The sequence below is a fragment of the Engystomops pustulosus genome, chromosome 11 (genome assembly GCF_040894005.1).
Source record: "Engystomops pustulosus chromosome 11, aEngPut4.maternal, whole genome shotgun sequence".
Lineage (NCBI taxonomy): Eukaryota > Metazoa > Chordata > Amphibia > Anura > Leptodactylidae > Engystomops > Engystomops pustulosus.
In genome coordinates, this window is record NC_092421.1 from 58,170,482 (window position 1) to 58,195,006 (window position 24,525).

Sequence of the window (24,525 nt, forward strand, 5' to 3'; positions counted from 1 at the left end):
CACCCAGGCAGACACTTCCCCTAGATGTAGACCTTTCATTCCAAAGCAAAAGTTTGACTTTTAACTGGATTAATAAAGACTGGTGTTTAGCAGACAGAGGCAAGCGGCCCAGGCTGATTCTACTTTGCTTTGATAAAGCTGGGGGTGGGGACGTCTAGATTAAGACTTGCCCTGCCGCTATTATGCTCCAAAAACATATCTGTATGCAGGACTAAAGAAGGCAGCCATCTAATCCCATGCAAAAGAACATGATGAATGATTTTTGTGCTTTTAGCATTATGGTCTGCTATGCGCTTTAAATCTTCCCTAAGCCCAACTTGCTTGGCACGGGCCATTACCCCTCCTGGGGTTTCCATGAACCCAGAGATGACTGCCCCAGTGCACAGCATCTCCCGCTGCCTCCTTGAAGAGCTGCAGAGCTGGAATGAGCAGTGAGACAGCCACAGCTGCCAGCAGAACAGGGCCCTTTATGATGTCATGGTCCCAGTTTCCAAGGGAAACCACTGTGACAAGCACAGTGTTCCGTGGGATGCAAACTAGCCTCATGCTTTCTTCTGCGGGCAGCCATTTTGTATTTTTCTGCCTCTGGGGGCGGCCATTTTGAAACCCCACTGCCAAGCTTCTATTGCCATGCACAGAAAATGGCGCTTGCAAGCTCCTAAAAAGAAGACAACTGCCTTCCAGGAAAATAGATGCCACACATGCTGGGGGTGCTGCCATCCCCTTTTAATCTTTTGTAATCTGCATCAACCCCCATTTGCACAACTTCTAACTACTTTGCCATGATCCCTTTAGATGTTGCAAAAACGTGTGGAATTGGAGCAAAATGCTGTAAAAATCAAGCTGGCATAACCTACTTTGACAGGTTCCACTTAGAAGGCTAGTGGAGGGGGGCACTGGCACAATAGGTTGGATGTAGGGAACTTAAATGTTCTCCATGAAGCAAGTCTTACACCCAGGCAGACACTTCCCCTAGATGTAGACCTTTCATTCTAAAGCAAAAGTTTGACTTTTAACTGGATTAATAAAGACTGGTGTTTAGCAGACAGAGGCAAGCGGCCCAGGCTGATTCTACTTTGCTTTGATAAAGCTGGGGGTGGGGACGTCTAGATTAAGACTTGCCCTGCCGCTATTATGCTCCAAAAACATATCTGTATGCAGGACTAAAGAAGACAGCCATCTAATCCCATGCAAAAGAACATGATGCATGATTTTTGTGCTTTTAGCATTATGGTCTGCTATGCGCTTTAAATCTTCCCTAAGCCCAACTTGCTTGGCACGGGCCATTACCCCTCCTGGGGTTTCCATGAACCCAGAGATGACTGCCCCAGTGCACAGCATCTCCCGCTGCCTCCTTGAAGAGCTGCAGAGCTGGAATGAGCAGTGAGACAGCCACAGCTGCCAGCAGAACAGGGCCCTTTATGATGTCATGGTCCCAGTTTCCAAGGGAAACCACTGTGACAAGCACAGTGTTCCGTGGGATGCAAACTAGCCTCATGCTTTCTTCTGCGGGCAGCCATTTTGTATTTTTCTGCCTCTGGGGGCGGCCATTTTGAAACCCCACTGCCAAGCTTCTATTGCCATGCACAGAAAATGGCGCTTGCAAGCTCCTAAAAAGAAGACAACTGCCTTCCAGGAAAATAGATGCCACACATGCTGGGGGTGCTGCCATCCCCTTTTAATCTTTTGTAATCTGCATCAACCCCCATTTGCACAACTTCTAACTACTTTGACATGATCCCTTTAGATGTTGCAAAAATGTGTGGAATTGGAGCAAAATGCTGTAAAAATCAAGCTGGCATAACCTACTTTGACAGGTTCCACTTAGAAGGCTAGTGGAGGGGGGCACTGGCACAATAGGTTGGATGTAGGGAACTTAAATGTTCTCCATGAAGCAAGTCGTACACCCAGGCAGACACTTCCCCTAGATGTAGACCTTTCATTCCAAAGCAAAAGTTTGACTTTTAACTGGATTAATAAAGACTGGTGTTTAGCAGACAGAGGCAAGCGGCCCAGGCTGATTCTACTTTGCTTTGATAAAGCTGGGGGTGGGGACGTCTAAATTAAGACTTGCCCTGCCGCTTTTTTGCTCCAAAAACATATCTGTATGCAGGACTAAAGAAGACAGCCATCTAATCCCATGCAAAAGAACATGATGCATGATTTTTGTGCTTTTAGCATTATGGTCTGCTATGCGCTTTAAATCTTCCCTATGCCCAACTTGCTTGGCACGGGCCATTACCCCTCCTGGGGTTTCCATGAACCCAGAGATGACTGCCCCAGTGCACAGCATCTCCTGCTGCCTCCTTGAAGAGCTGCAGAGCTGGAATGAGCAGTGAGACAGCCACAGCTGCCAGCAGAACAGGACCCTTTATTATGTCATGGTCCCAGTTTCCAAGGGAAACCACTGTGACAAGCACAGTGTTCCGTGGGATGCAAACTAGCCTCATGCTTTCTTCTGCGGGCAGCCATTTTGTATTTTTCTGCCTCTGGGGGCGGCCATTTTGAAACCCCACTGCCAAGCTTCTATTGCCATGCACAGAAAATGGCGCTTGCAAGCTCCTAAAAAGAAGACAACTGCCTTCCAGGAAAATAGATGCCACACATGCTGGGGGTGCTGCCATCCCCTTTTAATCTTTTGTAATCTGCATCAACCCCCATTTGCACAACTTCTAACTACTTTGCCATGATCCCTTTAGATGTTGCAAAAACATGTGGAATTGGAGCAAAATGCTGTAAAAATCAAGCTGGCATAACCTACTTTGACAGGTTCCACTTAGAAGGCTAGTGGAGGGGGGCACTGGCACAATAGGTTGGATGTAGGGAACTTAAATGTTCTCCATGAAGCAAGTCGTACACCCAGGCAGACACTTCCCCTAGATGTAGACCTTTCATTCCAAAACAAAAGTTTGACTTTTAACTGGATTAATAAAGACTGGTGTTTAGCAGACAGAGGCAAGAGGCCCAGGCTGATTCTACTTTGCTTTGACAAAGCTGGGGGTGGGGACGTCTAGATTAAGACTTGCCCTGCCGCTATTATGCTCCAAAAACATATCTGTATGCAGGACTAAAGAAGACAGCCATCTAATCCCATGCAAAAGAACATGATGAATGATTTTTGTGCTTTTAGCATTATGGTCTGCTATGCGCTTTAAATCTTCCCTAAGCCCAACTTGCTTGGCACGGGCCATTACCCCTCCTGGGGTTTCCATGAACCCAGAGATGACTGCCCCAGTGCACAGCATCTCCCGCTGCCTCCAGGAAGAGCTGCAGAGCTGGAATGAGCAGTGAGACAGCCACAGCTGCCAGCAGAACAGGGCCCTTTATGATGTCATGGTCCCAGTTTCCAAGGGAAACCACTGTGACAAGCACAGTGTTCCGTGGGATGCAAACTAGCCTCATGCTTTCTTCTGCGGGCAGCCATTTTGTATTTTTCTGCCTCTGGGGGCGGCCATTTTGAAACCCCACTGCCAAGCTTCTATTGCCATGCACAGAAAATGGCGCTTGCAAGCTTAGAAAAAGAAGACAACTGCCTTCCAGTAAAATAGATGCCAAACATGCTGGGGGTGCTGCCATCCCCTTTTAATCTTTTGTAATCTGCATCAACCCCCATTTGCACAACTTCTAACTACTTTGCCATGATCCCTTTAGATGTTGCAAAAACATGTGGAATTGGAGCAAAATGCTGTAAAAATCAAGCTGGCATAACCTACTTTGACAGGTTCCACTTAGAAGGCTAGTGGAGGGGGGCACTGGCACAATAGGTTGGATGTAGGGAACTTAAATGTTCTTCATGAAGCAAGTCGTACACCCAGGCAGACACTTCCCCTAGATGTAGACCTTTCATTCCAAAGCAAAAGTTTGACTTTTAACTGGATTAATAAAGACTGGTGTTTAGCAGACAGAGGCAAGCGGCCCAGGCTGATTCTACTTTGCTTTGATAAAGCTGGGGGTGGGGACGTCTAGATTAAGACTTGCCCTGCCGCTATTATGCTCCAAAAACATATCTGTATGCAGGACTAAAGAAGACAGCCATCTAATCCCATGCAAAAGAACATGATGCATGATTTTTGTGCTTTTAGCATTATGGTCTGCTATGCGCTTTAAATCTTCCCTAAGCCCAACTTGCTTGGCACGGGCCATTACCCCTCCTGGGGTTTCCATGAACCCAGAGATGACTGCCCCAGTGCACAGCATCTCCCGCTGCCTCCTTGAAGAGCTGCAGAGCTGGAATGAGCAGTGAGACAGCCACAGCTGCCAGCAGAACAGGGCCCTTTATGATGTCATGGTCCCAGTTTCCAAGGGAAACCACTGTGACAAGCAGAGTGTTCCGTGGGATGCAAACTAGCCTCATGCTTTCTTCTGCGGGCAGCCATTTTGTATTTTTCTGCCTCTGGGGGCGGCCATTTTGAAACCCCACTGCCAAGCTTCTATTGCCATGCACAGAAAATGGCGCTTGCAAGCTCCTAAAAAGAAGACAACTGCCTTCCAGGAAAATAGATGCCACACATGCTGGGGGTGCTGCCATCCCCTTTTAATCTTTTGTAATCTGCATCAACCCCCATTTGCACAACTTCTAACTACTTTGCCATGATCCCTTTAGATGTTGCAAAAACGTGTGGAATTGGAGCAAAATGCTGTAAAAATCAAGCTGGCATAACCTACTTTGACAGGTTCCACTTAGAAGGCTAGTGGAGGGGGGCACTGGCACAATAGGTTGGATGTAGGGAACTTAAATGTTCTCCATGAAGCAAGTCGTACACCCAGGCAGACACTTCCCCTAGATGTAGACCTTTCATTCCAAAGCAAAAGTTTGACTTTTAACTGGATTAATAAAGACTGTTGTTTAGCAGACAGAGGCAAGCGGCCCGGGCTGATTCTACTTTGCTTTGATAAAGCTGGGGGTGGGGACGTCTAGATTAAGACTTGCCCTGCCGCTATTATGCTCCAAAAACATATCTGTATGCAGGACTAAAGAAGACAGCCATCTAATCCCATGCAAAAGAACATGATGCATGATTTTTGTGCTTTTAGCATTATGGTCTGCTATGCGCTTTAAATCTTCCCTAAGCCCAACTTGCTTGGCACGGGCCATTACCCCTCCTGGGGTTTCCATGAACCCAGAGATGACTGCCCCAGTGCACAGCATCTCCCGCTGCCTCCTTGAAGAGCTGCAGAGCTGGAATGAGCAGTGAGACAGCCACAGCTACCAGCAGAACAGGGCCCTTTATGATGTCATGGTCCCAGTTTCCAAGGGAAACCACTGTGACACGCACAGTGTTCCGTGGGATGCAAACTAGCCTCATGCTTTCTTCTGCGGGCAGCCATTTTGTATTTTTCTGCCTCTGGGGGCGGCCATTTTGAAACCCCACTGCCAAGCTTCTATTGCCATGCACAGAAAATGGCGCTTGCAAGCTTAGAAAAAGAAGACAACTGCCTTCCAGTAAAATAGATGCCACACATGCTGGGGGTGCTGCCATCACCTTTTAATCTTTTGTAATCTGCATCAACCCCCATTTGCACAACTTCTAACTACTTTGCCATGATCCCTTTAGATGTTGCAAAAACATGTGGAATTGGAGCAAAATGCTGTAAAAATCAAGCTGGCATAACCTACTTTGACAGGTTCCACTTAGAAGGCTAGTGGAGGGGGGCACGGGCACAATAGGTTGGATGTAGGGAACTTAAATGTTCTTCATGAAGCAAGTCGTACACCCAGGCAGACACTTCCCCTAGATGTAGACCTTTCATTCCAAAGCAAAAGTTTGACTTTTAACTGGATTAATAAAGACTGGTGTTTAGCAGACAGAGGCAAAGCGGCCCAGGCTGATTCTACTTTGCTTTCATAAAGCTGGGGGTGGGGACATCTAAATTAAGACTTGCCCTGCCGCTATTTTGCTCCAAAAACATATCTGTATGCAGGACTAAAGAAGACAGCCATCTAATCCCATGCAAAAGAACATGATGCATGATTTTTGTGCTTTTAGCATTATGGTCTGCTATGCGCTTTAAATCTTCCCTAAGCCCAACTTGCTTGGCACGGGCCATTACCCCTCCTGGGGTTTCCATGAACCCAGAGATGACTGCCCCAGTGCACAGCATCTCCCGCTGCCTCCTTGAAGAGCTGCAGAGCTGGAATGAGCAGTGAGACAGCCACAGCTGCCAGCAGAACAGGGCCCTTTATGATGTCATGGTCCCAGTTTCCAAGGGATACCACTGTGACAAGCACAGTGTTCCGTGGGATGCAAACTAGCCTCATGCTTTCTTCTGCGGGCAGCCATTTTGTATTTTTCTGCCTCTGGGGGCGGCCATTTTGAAACCCCACTGCCAAGCTTCTATTGCCATGCACAGAAAATGGTGCTTGCAAGCTCCTAAAAAGAAGACAACTGCCTTCCAGGAAAATAGATGCCACACATGCTGGGGGTGCTGCCATCCCCTTTTAATCTTTTGTAATCTGCATCAACCCCCATTTGCACAACTTCTAACTACTTTGCCATGATCCCTTTAGATGTTGCAAAAACGTGTGGAATTGGAGCAAAATGCTGTAAAAATCAAGCTGGCATAACCTACTTTGACAGGTTCCACTTAGAAGGCTAGTGGAGGGGGGCACTGGCACAATAGGTTGGATGTAGGGAACTTAAATGTTCTCCATGAAGCAAGTCGTACACCCAGGCAGACACTTCCCCTAGATGTAGACCTTTCATTCCAAAGCAAAAGTTTGACTTTTAACTGGATTAATAAAGACTGGTGTTTAGCAGACAGAGGCAAGCGGCCCAGGCTGATTCTACTTTGCTTTGATAAAGCTGGGGGTGGGGACGTCTAGATTAAGACTTGCCCTGCCGCTATTATGCTCCAAAAACATATCTGTATGCAGGACTAAAGAAGACAGCCATCTAATCCCATGCAAAAGAACATGATGAATGATTTTTGTGCTTTTAGCATTATGGTCTGCTATGCGCTTTAAATCTTCCCTAAGCCCAACTTGCTTGGCACGGGCCATTACCCCTCCTGGGGTTTCCATGAACCCAGAGATGACTGCCCCAGTGCACAGCATCTCCCGCTGCCTCCTTGAAGAGCTGCAGAGCTGGAATGAGCAGTGAGACAGCCACAGCTGCCAGCAGAACAGGGCCCTTTATGATGTCATGGTCCCAGTTTCCAAGGGAAACCACTGTGACAAGCAGAGTGTTCCGTGGGATGCAAACTAGCCTCATGCTTTCTTCTGCGGGCAGCCATTTTGTATTTTTCTGCCTCTGGGGGCGGCCATTTTGAAACCCCACTGCCAAGCTTCTATTGCCATGCACAGAAAATGGCGCTTGCAAGCTCCTAAAAAGAAGACAACTGCCTTCCAGGAAAATAGATGCCACACATGCTGGGGGTGCTGCCATCCCCTTTTAATCTTTTGTAATCTGCATCAACCCCCATTTGCACAACTTCTAACTACTTTGCCATGATCCCTTTAGATGTTGCAAAAACGTGTGGAATTGGAGCAAAATGCTGTAAAAATCAAGCTGGCATAACCTACTTTGACAGGTTCCACTTAGAAGGCTAGTGGAGGGGGGCACTGGCACAATAGGTTGGATGTAGGGAACTTAAATGTTCTCCATGAAGCAAGTCGTACACCCAGGCAGACACTTCCCCTAGATGTAGACCTTTCATTCCAAAGCAAAAGTTTGACTTTTAACTGGATTAATAAAGACTGGTGTTTAGCAGACAGAGGCAAGCGGCCCAGGCTGATTCTACTTTGCTTTGATAAAGCTGGGGGTGGGGACGTCTAAATTAAGACTTGCCCTGCCGCTTTATTGCTCCAAAAACATATCTGTATGCAGGACTAAAGAAGACAGCCATCTAATCCCATGCAAAAGAACATGATGCATGATTTTTGTGCTTTTAGCATTATGGTCTGCTATGCGCTTTAAATCTTCCCTATGCCCAACTTGCTTGGCACGGGCCATTACCCCTCCTGGGGTTTCCATGGACCCAGAGATGACTGCCCCAGTGCACAGCATCTCCCGCTGCCTCCTTGAAGAGCTGCAGAGCTGGAATGAGCAGTGAGACAGCCACAGCTGCCAGCAGAACAGGGCTCTTTATGATGTCATGGTCCCAGTTTCCAAGGGAAACCACAGTGACACGCACAGTGTTCCGTGGGATGCAAACTAGCCTCATGCTTTCTTCTGCGGGCAGCCATTTTGTATTTTTCTGCCTCTGGGGGCGGCCATTTTGAAACCCCACTGCCAAGCTTCTATTGCCATGCACAGAAAATGGCGCTTGCAAGCTTAGAAAAAGAAGACAACTGCCTTCCAGGAAAATAGATGCCACACATGCTGGGGGTGCTGCCATCCCCTTTTAATCTTTTGTAATCTGCATCAACCCCCATTTGCACAACTTCTAACTACTTTGCCATGATCCCTTTAGATGTTGCAAAAACATGTGGAATTGGAGCAAAATGCTGTAAAAATCAAGCTGGCATAACCTACTTTGACAGGTTCCACTTAGAAGGCTAGTGGAGGGGGGCACTGGCACAATAGGTTGGATGTAGGGAACTTAAATGTTCTTCATGAAGCAAGTCGTACACCCAGGCAGACACTTCCCCTAGATGTAGACCTTTCATTCCAAAGCAAAAGTTTGACTTTTAACTGGATTAATAAAGACTGGTGTTTAGCAGACAGAGGCAAAGCGGCCCACGCTGATTCTACTTTGCTTTGATAAAGCTGGGGGTGGGGACGTCTAAATTAAGACTTGCCCTGCCGCTATTTTGCTCCAAAAACATATCTGTATGCAGGACTAAAGAAGACAGCCATCTAATCCCATGCAAAAGAACATGATGCATGATTTTTGTGCTTTTAGCATTATGGTCTGCTATGCGCTTTAAATCTTCCCTAAGCCCAACTTGCTTGGCACGGGCCATTACCCCTCCTGGGGTTTCCATGAACCCAGAGATGACTGCCCCAGTGCACAGCATCTCCTGCTGCCTCCTTGAAGAGCTGCAGAGCTGGAATGAGCAGTGAGACAGCCAAAGCTGCCAGCAGAACAGGGCCCTTTATGATGTCATGGTCCCAGTTTCCAAGGGAAACCACTGTGACACGCACAGTGTTCCGTGGGATGCAAACTAGCCTCATGCTTTCTTCTGCGGGCAGCCATTTTGTATTTTTCTGCCTCTGGGGGCGGCCATTTTGAAACCCCACTGCCAAGCTTCTATTGCCATGCACAGAAAATGGCGCTTGCAAGCTCCGAAAAAGAAGACAACTGCCTTCCAGGAAAATAGATGCCACACATGCTGGGGGTGCTGCCATCCCCTTTTAATCTTTTGTAATCTGCATCAACCCCCATTTGCACAACTTCTAACTACTTTGCCATGATCCCTTTAGATGTTGCAAAAACGTGTGGAATTGGAGCAAAATGCTGTAAAAATCAAGCTGGCATAACCTACTTTGACAGGTTCCACTTAGAAGGCTAGTGGAGGGGGGCACTGGCACAATAGGTTGGATGTAGGGAACTTAAATGTTCTCCATGAAGCAAGTCGTACACCCAGGCAGACACTTCCCCTAGATGTAGACCTTTCATTCCAAAGCAAAAGTTTGACTTTTAACTGGATTAATAAAGACTGGTGTTTAGCAGACAGAGGCAAGCGGCCCAGGCTGATTCTACTTTGCTTTGATAAAGCTGGGGGTGGGGACGTCTAGATTAAGACTTGCCCTGCCGCTATTATGCTCCAAAAACATATCTGTATGCAGGACTAAAGAAGACAGCCATCTAATCCCATGCAAAAGAACATGATGCATGATTTTTGTGCTTTTAGCATTATGGTCTGCTATGCGCTTTAAATCTTCCCTAAGCCCAACTTGCTTGGCACGGGCCATTACCCCTCCTGGGGTTTCCATGAACCCAGAGATGACTGCCCCAGTGCACAGCATCTCCCGCTGCCTCCTTGAAGAGCTGCAGAGCTGGAATGAGCAGTGAGACAGCCACAGCTGCCAGCAGAACAGGGCCCTTTATGATGTCATGGTCCCAGTTTCCAAGGGAAACCACTGTAACAAGCACAGTGTTCTGTGGGATGCAAACTAGCCTCATGCTTTCTTCTGCGGGCAGCCATTTTGTATTTTTCTGCCTCTGGGGGCGGCCATTTTGAAACCCCACTGCCAAGCTTCTATTGGCATGCACAGAAAATGGCGCTTGCAAGCTCCTAAAAAGAAGACAACTGCCTTCCAGGAAAATAGATGCCACACATGCTGGGGGTGCTGCCATCCCCTTTTAATCTTTTGTAATCTGCATCAACCCCCATTTGCACAACTTCTAACTACTTTGCCATGATCCCTTTAGATGTTGCAAAAACGTGTGGAATTGGAGCAAAATGCTGTAAAAATCAAGCTGGCATAACCTACTTTGACAGGTTCCACTTAGAAGGCTAGTGGAGGGGGGCACTGGCACAATAGGTTGGATGTAGGGAACTTAAATGTTCTTCATGAAGCAAGTCGTACACCCAGGCAGACACTTCCCCTAGATGTAGACCTTTCATTCCAAAGCAAAAGTTTGACTTTTAACTGGATTAATAAAGACTGGTGTTTAGCAGACAGAGGCAAGCGGCCCAGGCTGATTCTACTTTGCTTTGATAAAGCTGGGGGTGGGACGTCTAGATTAAGACTTGCCCTGCCGCTATTATGCTCCAAAAACATATCTGTATGCAGGACTAAAGAAGACAGCCATCTAATCCCATGCAAAAGAACATGATGAATGATTTTTGTGCTTTTAGCATTATGGTCTGCTATGCGCTTTAAATCTTCCCTAAGCCCAACTTGCTTGGCACGGGCCATTACCCCTCCTGGGGTTTCCATGAACCCAGAGATGACTGCCCCAGTGCACAGCATCTCCCGCTGCCTCCTTGAAGAGCTGCAGAGCTGGAATGAGCAGTGAGACAGCCACAGCTACCAGCAGAACAGGGCCCTTTATGATGTCATGGTCCCAGTTTCCAAGGGAAACCACTGTGACACGCACAGTGTTCCGTGGGATGCAAACTAGCCTCATGCTTTCTTCTGCGGGCAGCCATTTTGTATTTTTCTGCCTCTGGGGGCGGCCATTTTGAAACCCCACTGCCAAGCTTCTATTGCCATGCACAGAAAATGGCGCTTGCAAGCTTAGAAAGAGAAGACAACTGCCTTCCAGGAAAATAGATGCCACACATGCTGGGGGTGCTGCCATCCCCTTTTAATCTTTTGTAATCTGCATCAACCCCCATTTGCACAACTTCTAACTACTTTGCCATGATCCCTTTAGATGTTGCAAAAACGTGTGGAATTGGAGCAAAATGCTGTAAAAATCAAGCTGGCATAACCTACTTTGACAGGTTCCACTTAGAAGGCTAGTGGAGGGGGGCACTGGCACAATAGGTTGGATGTAGGGAACTTAAATGTTCTCCATGAAGCAAGTCGTACACCCAGGCAGACACTTCCCCTAGATGTAGACCTTTCATTCCAAAGCAAAAGTTTGACTTTTAACTGGATTAATAAAGACTGGTGTTTAGCAGACAGAGGCAAAGCGGCCCAGGCTGATTCTACTTTGCTTTGATAAAGCTGGGGGTGGGGACGTCTAGATTAAGACTTGCCCTGCCGCTATTATGCTCCAAAAACATATCTGTATGCAGGACTAAAGAAGACAGCCATCTAATCCCATGCAAAAGAACATGATGAATGATTTTTGTGCTTTTAGCATTATGGTCTGCTATGCGCTTTAAATCTTCCCTAAGCCCAACTTGCTTGGCACGGGCCATTACCCCTCCTGGGGTTTCCATGAACCCAGAGATGACTGCCCCAGTGCACAGCATCTCCCGCTGCCTCCTTGAAGAGCTGCAGAGCTGGAATGAGCAGTGAGACAGCCACAGCTACCAGCAGAACAGGGCCCTTTATGATGTCATGGTCCCAGTTTCCAAGGGAAACCACTGTGACACGCACAGTGTTCCGTGGGATGCAAACTAGCCTCATGCTTTCTTCTGCGGGCAGCCATTTTGTATTTTTCTGCCTCTGGGGGCGGCCATTTTGAAACCCCACTGCCAAGCTTCTATTGCCATGCACAGAAAATGGCGCTTGCAAGCTCCTAAAAAGAAGACAACTGCCTTCCAGGAAAATAGATGCCACACATGCTGGGGGTGCTGCCATCCCCTTTTAATCTTTTGTAATCTGCATCAACCCCCATTTGCACAACTTCTAACTACTTTGCCATGATCCCTTTAGATGTTGCAAAAACGTGTGGAATTGGAGCAAAATGCTGTAAAAATCAAGCTGGCATAACCTACTTTGACAGGTTCCACTTAGAAGGCTAGTGGAGGGGGGCACTGGCACAATAGGTTGGATGTAGGGAACTTAAATGTTCTCCATGAAGCAAGTCGTACACCCAGGCAGACACTTCCCCTAGATGTAGACCTTTCATTCCAAAGCAAAAGTTTGACTTTTAACTGGATTAATAAAGACTGGTGTTTAGCAGACAGAGGCAAGCGGCCCAGGCTGATTCTACTTTGCTTTGATAAAGCTGGGGGTGGGGACGTCTAGATTAAGACTTGCCCTGCCGCTATTATGCTCCAAAAACATATCTGTATGCAGGACTAAAGAAGACAGCCATCTAATCCCATGCAAAAGAACATGATGCATGATTTTTGTGCTTTTAGCATTATGGTCTGCTATGCGCTTTAAATCTTCCCTAAGCCCAACTTGCTTGGCACGGGCCATTACCCCTCCTGGGGTTTCCATGAACCCAGAGATGACTGCCCCAGTGCACAGCATCTCCTGCTGCCTCCTTGAAGAGCTGCAGAGCTGGAATGAGCAGTGAGACAGCCACAGCTACCAGCAGAACAGGGACCTTTATGATGTCATGGTCCCAGTTTCCAAGGGAAACCACTGTGACACGCACAGTGTTCCGTGGGATGCAAACTAGCCTCATGCTTTCTTCTGCGGGCAGCCATTTTGTATTTTTCTGCCTCTGGGGGCGGCCATTTTGAAACCCCACTGCCAAGCTTCTATTGCCATGCACAGAAAATGGCGCTTGCAAGCTCCGAAAAAGAAGACAACTGCCTTCCAGGAAAATAGATGCCACACATGCTGGGGGTGCTGCCATCCCCTTTTAATCTTTTGTAATCTGCATCAACCCCCATTTGCACAACTTCTAACTACTTTGCCATGATCCCTTTAGATGTTGCAAAAACGTGTGGAATTGGAGCAAAATGCTGTAAAAATCAAGCTGGCATAACCTACTTTGACAGGTTCCACTTAGAAGGCTAGTGGACGGGGGCACTGGCACAATAGGTTGGATGTAGGGAACTTAAATGTTCTCCATGAAGCAAGTCGTACACCCAGGCAGACACTTCCCCTAGATGTAGACCTTTCATTCCAAAGCAAAAGTTTGACTTTTAAATGGATTAATAAAGACTGGTGTTTAGCAGACAGAGGCAAGCGGCCCAGGCTGATTCTACTTTGCTTTGATAAAGCTGGGGGTGGGGACGTCTAGATTAAGACTTGCCCTGCCGCTATTATGCTCCAAAAACATATCTGTATGCAGGACTAAAGAAGACAGCCATCTAATCCCATGCAAAAGAACATGATGCATGATTTTTGTGCTTTTAGCATTATGGTCTGCTATGCGCTTTAAATCTTCCCTAAGCCCAACTTGCTTGGCACGGGCCATTACCCCTCCTGGGGTTTCCATGAACCCAGAGATGACTGCCCCAGTGCACAGCATCTCCCGCTGCCTCATTGAAGAGCTGTAGAGCTGGAATGAGCAGTGAGACAGCCACAGCTACCAGCAGAACAGGGACCTTTATGATGTCATGGTCCCAGTTTCCAAGGGAAACCACTGTGACACGCACAGTGTTCCGTGGGATGCAAACTAGCCTCATGCTTTCTTCTGCGGGCAGCCATTTTGTATTTTTCTGCCTCTGGGGGCGGCCATTTTGAAACCCCACTGCCAAGCTTCTATTGCCATGCACAGAAAATGGCGCTTGCAAGCTCCTAAAAAGAAGACAAAAGCCTTCCAGGAAAATAGATGCCACACATGCTGGGGGTGCTGCCATCCCCTTTTAATCTTTTGTAATCTGCATCAACCCCCATTTGCACAACTTCTAACTACTTTGCCATGATCCCTTTAGATGTTGCAAAAACATGTGGAATTGGAGCAAAATGCTGTAAAAATCTAGCTGGCATAACCTACTTTGACATGTTCCACTTAGAAGGCTAGTGGAGGGGGGCACTGGCACAATAGGTTGGATGTAGGGAACTTAAATGTTCTTCATGAAGCAAGTCGTACACCCAGGCAGACACTTCCCCTAGATGTAGACCTTTCATTCCAAAGCAAAAGTTTGACTTTTAACTGGATTAATAAAGACTGGTGTTTAGCAGACAGAGGCAAAGCGGCCCAGGCTGATTCTACTTTGCTTTGATAAAGCTCGGGGTGGGGACGTCTAAATTAAGACTTGCCCTGCCGCTATTTTGCTCCAAAAACATATCTGTATGCAGGACTAAAGAAGACAGCCATCTAATCCCATGCAAAAGAACATGATGCATGATTTTTGTGCTTTTAGCATTATGGTCTGCTATGCGCTTTAAATCTTCCCTAAGCCCAACTTGCTTGGTATGGGCCATTACCCCTCCTGGGGTTTCCATGAACCCAGAGATGACTGCCCCAGTGCACAGCATCTCCCGCTGCCTCCTTGAAGAGCTGCAGAGCTGGAATGAGCAGTGAGACAGCCACAGCTGCCAGCAGAACAGGACTCTTTTATGATGTCATGGTCCCAGTTTCCAAGGGAAACCACTGTGACAAGCACAGTGTTCCGTGGGATGCAAACTAGCCTCATGCTTTCTTCTGCGGGCAGCCATTTTGTATTTTTCTGCCTCTGGGGGCGGCCATTTTGAAACCCCACTGTCAAGCTTCTATTGGCATGCACAGAAAATGGCGCTTGCAAGCTCCTAAAAAGAAGACAACTGCCTTCCAGGAAAATAGATGCCACACATGCTGGGGGTGCTGCCATCCCCTTTTAATCTTTTGTAATCTGCATCAACCCCCATTTGCACAACTTCTAACTACTTTGCCATGATCCCTTTAGATGTTGCAAAAACGTGTGGAATTGGAGCAAAATGCTGTAAAAATCAAGCTGGCATAACCTACTTTGACAGGTTCCACTTAGAAGGCTAGTGGAGGGGGGCACTGGCACAATAGGTTGGATGTAGGGAACTTAAATGTTCTTCATGAAGCAAGTCGTACACCCAGGCAGACACTTCCCCTAGATGTAGACCTTTCATTCCAAAGCAAAAGTTTGACTTTTAACTGGATTAATAAAGACTGGTGTTTAGCAGACAGAGGCAAGCGGCCCAGGCTGATTCTACTTTGCTTTGATAAAGCTGGGGGTGGGGACGTCTAGATTAAGACTTGCCCTGCCGCTATTATGCTCCAAAAACATATCTGTATGCAGGACTAAAGAAGACAGCCATCTAATCCCATGCAAAAGAACATGATGCATGATTTTTTACCATTAAACGATTTTTATTGAGAAGTTTTACAACAGCAGAAAACCATGACAAAGAAATGGTGTTTTTGTGCTTTTAGCATTATGGTCTGCTATGCGCTTTAAATCTTCCCTAAGCCCAACTTGCTTGGCACGGGCCATTACCCCTCCTGGGGTTTCCATGAACCCAGAGATGACTGCCCCAGTGCACAGCATCTCCCGCTGCCTCCTTGAAGAGCTGCAGAGCTGGAATGAGCAGTGAGACAGCCACAGCTGCCAGCAGAACAGGGCCCTTTATGATGTCATGGTCCCAGTTTCCAAGGGAAACCACTGTGACAAGCAGAGTGTTCCGTGGGATGCAAACTAGCCTCATGCTTTCTTCTGCGGGCAGCCATTTTGTATTTTTCTGCCTCTGGGGGCGGCCATTTTGAAACCCCACTGCCAAGCTTCTATTGCCATGCACAGAAAATGGCGCTTGCAAGCTCCTAAAAAGAAGACAACTGCCTTCCAGGAAAATAGATGCCACACATGCTGGGGGTGCTGCAATCCCCTTTTAATCTTTTGTAATCTGCATCAACCCCCATTTGCACAACTTCTAACTACTTTGCCATGATCCCTTTAGATGTTGCAAAAACGTGTGGAATTGGAGCAAAATGCTGTAAAAATCAAGCTGGCATAACCTACTTTGACAGGTTCCACTTAGAAGGCTAGTGGAGGGGGGCATTGGCACAATAGGTTGGATGTAGGGAACTTAAATGTTCTCCATGAAGCAAGTCGTACACCCAGGCAGACACTTCCCCTAGATGTAGACCTTTCATTCCAAAGCAAAAGTTTGACTTTTAACTGGATTAATAAAGACTGGTGTTTAGCAGACAGAGGCAAGCAGCCCAGGCTGATTCTACTTTGCTTTGATAAAGCTGGGGGTGGGGACGTCTAGATTAAGACTTGCCCTGCCGCTATTATGCTCCAAAAACATATCTGTATGCAGGACTAAAGAAGACAGCCATCTAATCCCATGCAAAAGAACATGATGAATGATTTTTGTGCTTTTAGCATTATGGTCTGCTATGCGCTTTAAATCTTCCCTAAGCCCAACTTGCTTGGCACGGGCCATTACCCCTCCTGGGGTTTCCATGAACCCAGAGATGACTGCCCCAGTGCACAGCATCTCCCGCTGCCTCCTTGAAGAGCTGCAGAGCAGGAATGAGCAGTGAGACAGCCACAGCTGCCAGCAGAACAGGGCCCTTTATGATGTCATGGTCCCAGTTTCCAAGGGAAACCACTGTGACAAGCAGAGTGTTCCGTGGGATGCAAACTAGCCTCATGCTTTCTTCTGCGGGCAGCCATTTTGTATTTTTCTGCCTCTGGGGGCGGCCATTTTGAAACCCCACTGCCAAGCTTCTATTGCCATGCACAGAAAATGGCGCTTGCAAGCTCCTAAAAAGAAGACAACTGCCTTCCAGGAAAATAGATGCCACACATGCTGGGGGTGCTGCCATCCCCTTTTAATCTTTTGTAATCTGCATCAACCCCCATTTGCACAACTTCTAACTACTTTGCCATGATCCCTTTAGATGTTGCAAAAACGTGTGGAATTGGAGCAAAATGCTGTAAAAATCAAGCTGGCATAACCTACTTTGACAGGTTCCACTTAGAAGGCTAGTGGAGGGGGGCATTGGCACAATAGGTTGGATGTAGGGAACTTAAATGTTCTCCATGAAGCAAGTCGTACACCCAGGCAGACACTTCCCCTAGATGTAGACCTTTCATTCCAAAGCAAAAGTTTGACTTTTAACTGGATTAATAAAGACTGGTGTTTAGCAGACAGAGGCAAGCAGCCCAGGCTGATTCTACTTTGCTTTGATAAAGCTGGGGGTGGGGACGTCTAGATTAAGACTTGCCCTGCCGCTATTATGCTCCAAAAACATATCTGTATGCAGGACTAAAGAAGACAGCCATCTAATCCCATGCAAAAGAACATGATGCATGATTTTTGTGCTTTTAGCATTATGGTCTGCTATGCGCTTTAAATCTTCCCTAAGCCCAACTTGCTTGGCACGGGCCATTACCCCTCCTGGGGTTTCCATGAACCCAGAGATGACTGCCCCAGTGCACAGCATCTCCCGCTGCCTCCTTGAAGAGCTGCAGAGCTGGAATGAGCAGTGAGACAGCCACAGCTGCCAGCAGAACAGGGCCCTTTATGATGTCATGGTCCCAGTTTCCAAGGGAAACCACTGTGACAAGCACAGTGTTCCGTGGGATGCAAACTAGCCTCATGCTTTCTTCTGCGGGCAGCCATTTTGTATTTTTCTGCCTCTGGGGGCGGCCATTTTGAAACCCCACTGCCAAGCTTCTATTGGCATGCACAGAAAATGGCGCTTGCAAGCTCCTAAAAAGAAGACAACTGCCTTCCAGGAAAATAGATGCCACACATGCTGGGGGTGCTGCCATCCCCTTTTAATCTTTTGTAATCTGCATCAACCCCCATTTGCACAACTTCTAACTACTTTGCCATGATCCCTTTAGATGTTGCAAAAACGTGTGGAATTGGAGCAAAATGCTGTAAAAATCAAGCTGGCATAACCTACTTTGACAGGTTCCACTTAGAAGGCTAGTGGAGGGGGGCACTGGCACAATAGGTTGGATGTAGGGAACTTAAATGTTCTCCATGAAGCAAGTCGTACACCCAGGCAGACACTTCCCCTAGATGTAGACCTTTCATTCCAAAGCAAAAGTTTGACTTTTAACTGGATTAATAAAGACTGGTGTTTAGCAGACAGAGGCAAGCGGCCCAGGCTGATTCTACTTTGCTTTGATAAAGCTGGGGGTGGGGACGTCTAGATTAAGACTTGCCCTGCCGCTATTATGCTCCAAAAACATATCTGTATGCAGGACTAAAGAAGACAGCCATCTAATCCCATGCAAAAGAACATGATGCATGATTTTTGTGCTTTTAGCATTATGGTCTGCTATGCGCTTTAAATCTTCCCTAAGCCCAACTTGCTTGGCACGGGCCATTACCCCTCCTGGGGTTTCCATGAACCCAGAGATGACTGCCCCAGTGCACAGCATTTCCCGCTGCCTCCTTGAAGAGCTGCAGAGCTGGAATGAGCAGTGAGACAGCCACAGCTGCCAGCAAAACAGGACCCTTTATGATGTCATGGTCCCAGTTTCCAAGGGAAACCACTGTGACACGCACAGTGTTCCGTGGGATGCAAACTAGCCTCATGCTTTCTTCTGCGGGCAGCCATTTTGTATTTTTCTGCCTCTGGGGGCGGCCATTTTGAAACCCCACTGCCAAGCTTCTATTGCCATGCACAGAAAATGGCGCTTGCAAGCTCCTAAAAAGAAGACAACTGCCTTCCAGGAAAATAGATGCCACACATGCTGGGGGTGCTGCCATCCCCTTTTAATCTTTTGTAATCTGCATCAACCCCCATTTGCACAACTTCTAACTACTTTGCCATGATCCCTTTAGATGTTGCAAAAACGTGTGGAATTGGAGCAAAATGCTGTAAAAATCAAGCTGGCATAACCTACTTTGACAGGTTCCACTTAGAAGGCTAGTGGAGGGGGGGCACTGGCACAATAGGTTGGATGTAGGGAACTTAAATGTTCTCCATGAAGCAAGTTGTACACCCAGGCAGACACTTCCCCTAGATGTAGACCTTTCATTCCAAAGCAAAAGTTTGACTTTTAACTGGATTAATAAAGACTGGTGTTTAGCAGACAGAGGCAAGCGGCCCAGGCTGATTCTACTTTGCTTTGATAAAGCTGGGGGTGGGGACGTCTAGATTAAGACTTGCCCTGCCGCTATTATGCTCCAAAAACATATCTGTATGCAGGACTAAAGAAGACAGCCATCTAATCCCATGCAAAAGAACATGATGCATGATTTTTGTGCTTTTAGCATTATGGTCTGCTATGCGCTTTAAATCTTCCCTAAGCCCAACTTGCTTGGCACGGGCCATTACCCCTCCTGGGGTTTCCATGAACCCAGAGATGACTGCCCCAGTGCACAGCATCTCCCGCTGCCTCCTTGAAGAGCTGCAGAGCTGGAATGAGCAGTGAGACAGCCACAGCTGCCAGCAGAACAGGGCCCTTTATGATGTCATGGTCCCAGTTTCCAAGGGAAACCACTGTGACAAGCACAGTGTTCAGTGGGATGCAAACTAGCCTCATGCTTTCTTCTGCGGGCAGCCATTTTGTATTTTTCTGCCTCTGGGGGCGGCCATTTTGAAACCCCACTGCCAAGCTTCTATTGCCATGCACAGAAAATGGCGCTTGCAAGCTCCTAAAAAGAAGACAACTGCCTTCCAGGAAAATAGATGCCACACATGCTGGGGGTGCTGCCATCCCCTTTTAATCTTTTGTAATCTGCATCAACCCCCATTTGCACAACTTCTAACTACTTTGCCATGATCCCTTTAGATGTTGCAAAAACGTGTGGAATTGGAGCAAAATGCTGTAAAAATCAAGCTGGCATAACCTACTTTGACAGGTTCCACTTAGAAGGCTAGTGGAGGGGGGCACTGGCACAATAGGTTGGATGTAGGGAACTTAAATGTTCTCCATGAAGCAAGTCGTACACCCAGGCAGACACTTCCCCTAGATGTAGACCTTTCATTCCAAAGCAAAAGTTTGACTTTTAACTGGATTAATAAAGACTGGTGTTTAGCAGACAGAGGCAAGCGGCCCAGGCTGATTCTACTTTGCTTTGATAAAGCTGGGGGTGGGGACGTCTAGATTAAGACTTGCCCTGCCGCTATTATGCTCCAAAAACATATCTGTATGCAGGACTAAAGAAGACAGCCATCTAATCCCATGCAAAAGAACATGATGAATGATTTTTGTGCTTTTAGCATTAAGGTCTGCTATGCGCTTTAAATCTTCCCTAAGCCCAACTTGCTTGGCACGGGCCATTACCCCTCCTGGGGTTTCCATGAACCCAGAGATGACTGCCCCAGTGCACAGCATCTCCCGCTGCCTCCTTGAAGAGCTGCAGAGCTGGAATGAGCAGTGAGACAGCCACAGCTGCCAGCAGAACAGGGCCCTTTATGATGTCATGGTCCCAGTTTCCAAGGGAAACCACTGTGACAAGCAGAGTGTTCCGTGGGATGCAAACTAGCCTCATGCTTTCTTCTGCGGGCAGCCATTTTGTATTTTTCTGCCTCTGGGGGCGGCCATTTTGAAACCCCACTGCCAAGCTTCTATTGCCATGCACAGAAAATGGCGCTTGCAAGCTCCTAAAAAGAAGACAACTGCCTTCCAGGAAAATAGATGCCACACATGCTGGGGGTGCTGCCATCCCCTTTTAATCTTTTGTAATCTGCATCAACCCCCATTTGCACAACTTCTAACTACTTTGCCATGATCCCTTTAGATGTTGCAAAAACATGTGGAATTGGAGCAAAATGCTGTAAAAATCAAGCTGGCATAACCTACTTTGACAGGTTCCACTTAGAAGGCTAGTGGAGGGGGGCACTGGCACAATAGGTTGGATGTAGGGAACTTAAATGTTCTCCATGAAGCAAGTCGTACACCCAGGCAGACACTTCCCCTAGATGTAGACCTTTTATTCCAAAGCAAAAGTTTGACTTTTAACTGGATTAATAAAGACTGGTGTTTAGCAGACAGAGGCAAGCGGCCCAGGCTGATTCTACTTTGCTTTGATAAAGCTGGGGGTGGGGATGTCTAGATTAAGACTTGCCCTGCCGCTATTATGCTCCAAAAACATATCTGTATGCAGGACTAAAGAAGACAGCCATCTAATCCCATGCAAAAGAACATGATGCATGATTTTTGTGCTTTTAGCATTATGGTCTGCTATGCGCTTTAAATCTTCCCTAAGCCCAACTTGCTTGGCACGGGCCATTGCCCCTCCTGGGGTTTCCATGAACCCAGAGATGACTGCCCCAGTGCACAGCATCTCCCGCTGCCTCATTGAAGAGCTGCAGAGCTGGAATGAGCAGTAAGACAGCCACAGCTACCAGCAGAACAGGGACCTTTATGATGTCATGGTCCCAGTTTCCAAGGGAAACCACTGTGACACGCACAGTGTTCCGTGGGATGCAAACTAGCCTCATGCTTTCTTCTGCGGGCAGCCATTTTGTATTTTTCTGCCTCTGGGGGTGGCCATTTTGAAACCCCACTGCCAAGCTTCTATTGCCATGCACAGAAAATGGCGCTTGCAAGCTCCTAAAAAGAAGACAACTGCCTTCCAGGAAAATAGATGCCACACATGCTGGGGGTGCTGCCATCCCCTTTTAATCTTTTGTAATCTGCATCAACCCCCATTTGCACAACTTCTAACTACTTTGCCATGATCCCTTTAGATTTGCAAAAACATGTGGAATTGGAGCAAAATGCTGTAAAAATCAAGCTGGCATAACCTACTTTGACAGGTTCCACTTAGAAGGCTAGTGGAGGGGGGCACTGGCACAATAGGTTGGATGTAGGGAACTTAAATGTTCTTCATGAAGCAAGTCGTACACCCAGGCAGACACTTCCCCTAGATGTAGACCTTTCATTCCAAAGCAAAAGTTTGACTTTTAACTGGATTAATAAAGACTGGTGTTTAGCAGACAGAGGCAAAGCGGCCCAGGCTGATTCTACTTTGCTTTGATAAAGCTAGGGGTGGGGACGTCTAAATTAAGACTTGCCCTGCCGCTATTTTGCTCCAAAAACATATCTGTATGCAGGACTAAAGAAGACAGCCATCTAATCCCATGCAAAAGAACATGATGCATGATTTTTGTGCTTTTAGCATTATGGTCTGCTATGCGCTTTAAATCTTCCCTAAGCCCAACTTGCTTGGTACGGGCCATTACCCCTCCTGGGGTTTCCATGAACCCAGAGATGACTGCCCCAGTGCACAGCATCTCCCGCTGCCTCCTTGAAGAGCTGCAGAGCTGGAATGAGCAGTGAGACAGCCACAGCTGCCAGCAGAACAGGGCCCTTTATGATGTCATGGTCCCAGTTTCCAAGGGAAACCACTGTGACAAGCACAGTGTTCCGTGGGATGCAAACTAGCCTCATGCTTTCTTCTGCGGGCAGCCATTTTGTATTTTTCTGCCTCTGGGGGCGGCCATTTTGAAACCCCACTGCCAAGCTTCTATTGCCATGCACAGAAAATGGTTCTTGCAAGCTCCTAAAAAGAAGACAACTGCCTTCCAGGAAAATAGATGCCACACATGCTGGGGGTGCTGCCATCCCCTTTTAATCTTTTGTAATCTGCATCAACCCCCATTTGCACAACTTCTAACTACTTTGCCATGATCCCTTTAGATGTTGCAAAAACGTGTGGAATTGGAGCAAAATGCTGTAAAAATCAAGCTGGCATAACCTACTTTGAAAGGTTCCACTTAGAAGGCTAGTGGAGGGGGGCACTGGCACAATAGGTTGGATGTAGGGAACTTAAATGTTCTCCATGAAGCAAGTCGTACACCCAGGCAGACACTTCCCCTAGATGTAGACCTTTCATTCCAAAGCAAAAGTTTGACTTTTAACTGGATTAATAAAGACTGGTGTTTAGCAGACAGAGGCAAGCGGCCCAGGCTGATTCTACTTTGCTTTGATAAAGCTGGGGGTGGGGACGTCTAGATTAAGACTTGCCCTGCCGCTATTATGCTCCAAAAACATATCTGTATGCAGGACTAAAGAAGACAGCCATCTAATCCCATGCAAAAGAACATGATGAATGATTTTTGTGCTTTTAGCATTTTGGTCTGCTATGCGCTTTAAATCTTCCCTAAGCCCAACTTGCTTGGCACGGGCCATTACCCCTCCTGGGGTTTCCATGAACCCAGAGATGACTGCCCCAGTGCACAGCATCTCCCGCTGCCTCCTTGAAGAGCTGCAGAGCTGGAATGAGCAGTGAGACAGCCACAGCTGCCAGCAGAACAGGGCCCTTTATGATGTCATGGTCCCAGTTTCCAAGGGAAACCACTGTGACAAGCACAGTGTTCCGTGGGATGCAAACTAGCCTCATGCTTTCTTCTGCGGGCAGCCATTTTGTATTTTTCTGCCTCTGGGGGCGGCCATTTTGAAACCCCACTGCCAAGCTTCTATTGCCATGCACAGAAAATGGCGCTTGCAAGCTCCTAAAAAGAAGACAACTGCCTTCCAGGAAAATAGATGCCACACATGCTGGGGGTGCTGCCATCCCCTTTTAATCTTTTGTAATCTGCATCAACCCCCATTTGCACAACTTCTAACTACTTTGCCATGATCCCTTTAGATGTTGCAAAAACATGTGGAATTGGAGCAAAATGCTGTAAAAATCAAGCTGGCATAACCTACTTTGACAGGTTCCACTTAGAAGACTAGTGGAGGGGGGCACTGGCACAATAGGTTGGATGTAGGGAACTTAAATGTTCTCCATGAAGCAAGTCGTACACCCAGGCAGACACTTCCCCTAGATGTAGACCTTTCATTCCAAAGCAAAAGTTTGACTTTTAACTGGATTAATAAAGACTGGTGTTTAGCAGACAGAGGCAAGCGGCCTAGGCTGATTCTACTTTGCTTTGATAAAGCTGGGGGTGGGGACGTCTAGATTAAGACTTGCCCTGCCGCTATTATGCTCCAAAAACATATCTGTATGCAGGACTAAAGAAGACAGCCATCTAATCCCATGCAAAAGAACATGATGAATGATTTTTGTGCTTTTAGCATTATGGTCTGCTATGCGCTTTAAATCTTCCCTAAGCCCAACTTGCTTGGCACGGGCCATTACCCCTCCTGGGGTTTCCATGAACCCAGAGATGACTGCCCCAGTGCACAGCATCTCCCGCTTCCTCCTTGAAGAGCTGCAGAGCTGGAATGAGCAGTGAGACAGCCACAGCTGCCAGCAGAACAGGGCCCTTTATGATGTCATGGTCCCAGTTTCCAAGGGAAACCACTGTGACAAGCACAGTGTTCCGTGGGATGCAAACTAGCCTCATGCTTTCTTCTGCGGGCAGCCATTTTGTATTTTTCTGCCTCTGGGGGCGGCCATTTGGAAACCCCACTGCCAAGCTTCTATTGCCATGCACAGAAAATGGCGCTTG